At 42.5% G+C, this 3,170-nt stretch overlaps 1 pseudogene; it reads left to right on the top strand.

The window, feature by feature from the left end:
- Positions 1–718: 718 nt before the first annotated feature.
- On the top strand, positions 719–1,618 carry LOC142452454 (olfactory receptor 7A5-like; annotated as a pseudogene).
- The last annotated feature ends 1,552 nt before the right edge of the window (positions 1,619–3,170 follow it).

The following is a 3,170-nucleotide window of genomic DNA, read 5'->3' as shown; positions in this document are numbered from 1 at the left end:
GAAGCATTTCTTTTTACTCTGTAACTTGCTTATGACTTACCATAAGTCACGTTGTTTACAGACCTGACCAGCATTCAAGAAATCACACATATTCTTATTTACCTCATCCACTGTAGTTCCCGATGTACCATAGCTTAACCCACTGCCTTTTTGTGTTTCCTGTTTCCATTCCTCCTTCCTCCAAAACCCTCTGAATAGTTGATTATTGGTATACAGAGGAGAGTTCTGTTTCAGACGTGACTACTGTTTACATGCTCCATGAGTCCATTGGTTCAACTGTCTTTGCATTTCCATCACTCTTGCAACCTCTGTGAAGGAAGTGTGCAATAGTTGTATCTTCAGCTGCTTACATGAGATAAGGGGAATAATTTTTATTTTTTCACTGAGGTTCCCACAAGTTTTGAGAACACTTTGGAGAAAATAATTGGTCAAACACACTTGTTGAATGAACAATCAAAATCTTAAGGTATTTGTAGAGAAATATAATGTTTAGGGAAACGATACTATTAGAAGAAAGGACAGGCAGACATTTTCGCATCAAAGAGAATATTGAGCACCTGGGATTTAAGAACACGAGATAAATTAAATTGATATAAATATGGAACAATTAATTAACGGATTAAAATATAAATGACATTATATCCCTCAAAGTGTTGTTAACAGCTTATGGCAGAGTTTGCAGTGCTCTTTTCTCTTTCCAAGTAGTTTCATCAGCTCCATGGAACCAGGAAACCACACTCACATTCCAGAATTCATCCTTCTGGGGCTTTCTGAAGAGGCAGAGCTGCAGCCCCTCCTCTTTGCACTGTTCCTCTCCATGTACCTGGTCACCTTCACTGGCCATCGCCACAGACTCTCACCTCCACGCACCCATGTACTTCTTCCTTTCCAACCTCTCCTTTGCTGACATCTGTTTCACCTCCACCACCATCCCAAAGATGCTCATAAACATACAGATGCAGACCAAAATAATTACATATGAAACTGCATTGCTCAGATGTATTTCTTCATGCTTTTTGGGACCTTAGAGAACTTCCTATTGACAGTGATGGTCTATGACCAATTTGTGGCCATCTGTCACCCACTGCACTATATGGTCATCATGAACCCAAGATTCTGTGGCCTCCTGCTTCTGGCCGCCTGGGTATTGTCATTTCTGGATTCTCTATTAAATGGTTTAATGGTATTGCAACTCTCTTTTTGTACAGAATTAGAAATCTCCCATTTTTTCTGTGAACTTGATCAGGTCGTCCAACTTGCTTGTTCGGACACATTCCTCAATGAGTTAGTCATGTATTTAGAATTTGGACTTTTTGGTGGTATTCCACTCACTGGGATCCTTTTCTCTTACACAAAGATTGTGTCCTCCATTTTGAAAATTTCATCAGCTGGGGGCAAATACAAAGCGTTCTCCACCTGTGTATCTCATCTTTCTGTTGTTTCCATGTTCTATGGTACAGCTCTTGGGGTTTACGTTAGTTCTTCAACTACTGAAAGCTCCAGGGCCACTGCAATAGCCTCAGTGATGTACACTGTAGCCACACCCATGCTGAATCCTTTTATTTATAGTCTAAGAAACAAAGACATAAAACTAGCCCTAAGAAAACTTTTCAGCTGAGAACATTCTATATAACAGAAACAAAATTCAATATAATAAAAATCTGTATTATATTTTCCTCTGTTTTTTAAATCTTTTTCGGCCTTTTTCTTCTTTTTTCTCTTCTTTTAAATTTTGTATGTCAGTGGCCTTTTTTGTTTGTTAGCTTGTCAGTGTTGCTGCCATCATTGCCACTTTGGTGCTGTCAAAGCTATTCCCAATTTTATGCACATATTAATTTATCTGCAGGTCCACCTAGATCATATAGACTGCACATACAATGTGAGAAGAAAATAACGGACCAGTGGTCCCGGAGGGACATGAGAGTGTGGGAGGTAGGGCAAGGGAAGAGATGTTAACCAACCCAGGGGTAAGGGAACAATGAGTGGTTCAAAACCAGTGGCAGGGAGGGGATGGGAGGACTTGTAGGGAGTGACCAAGGGCAAGGTAACTGAGAGGAATTACTGAAACCAGAATGAAGGCCGAACATGGTAGTGGGACAGGAGGAAAGCGTAAGGAAATAGAGGAAAGGAGTAGGAGTCAAAGTGCATACAGAGAAGCCTAAATACAGACATGTATATATGTAAATATACTTATGATTATGGGGGAAATAGAGCTATGTGCATATATTTATAGGTTTAGTAGTAGTGTAGCAGCTGGATATTGGGCCTCCTCATGCACATCCCCCTCATACAAGAGCAACTTGTGCAGTCATTTCATGATACCCACTTTCCCGACATGATCGCTGTAGACAGACGTGTGCATAAGCAAACGTGGTGAAGAAAGCTGATGGTTCCCGGCTATCAAAAGATATAGCATCTGGGGTTTTAAAGACTTGAAGGCAAAGAAGCAGCCATCTAGCTCAGAAGTAACAAAGCCCAAAGAGAAGAAGCACACAAGACTGTGTGAACACGAGGTGTTGAAGGGATCAGGTAGCAGACACCAAAGAAAAAAAGCCATCATTGTGTGATCACCTTCCCCACATTAACGCTGAAGATGAATGTGTGCATAAGTGTGGTGAAGAAGGCTGATGGTGCCTGCCTATCAAGAGATATAGCGTCTGGGGACTTAAAGGCTTGAACGTAAACAAGCATTCATCCTGCCCAGAATCAACAAAGCCCACATGGAAGCAGCATACCAACATGTGTGATCATGAAGGGCTGAGGGGAACTGGTTTCAAGCACGAAAGGCGGGGGTGGAGGGAATCATATCATTGTGAATGAGGGGAGCACATGATGGGGACCATCTGTAGACAACTGGACATCCCTTGCAGAGGGTAGTGGGGAGGAGATGAGTCACTCAGGTTCAGTGTAGCAATAATGAAACTCACAACCTTCCTCTCATTCTTAAACGCTTCTTCCCCCCAACAATCATGATCCCAATTCTACCTTGCAAACCTGGTTGGACCAGAGGATGCACAGTGGTACAAATGGGAACTGGAAACACAGGGAATCTAGGACAGGTGAACCCCTCAGGACCAGCAGTGAGAGTGGTGACACCGGGAGGGAAGGGGGGTAGAAAGGGGAAACCAACCAGGATCTACGTATAACCTCCTCTCTGGGGGATGGGCAGC

This window comes from Tenrec ecaudatus, chromosome 1 (assembly GCF_050624435.1).
Source record: "Tenrec ecaudatus isolate mTenEca1 chromosome 1, mTenEca1.hap1, whole genome shotgun sequence".
Taxonomy (NCBI): domain Eukaryota; kingdom Metazoa; phylum Chordata; class Mammalia; order Afrosoricida; family Tenrecidae; genus Tenrec; species Tenrec ecaudatus.
The sequence above is the reverse complement of the archived record's forward strand: the minus strand, read 5'-3'. Positions and strand labels throughout refer to the sequence as shown.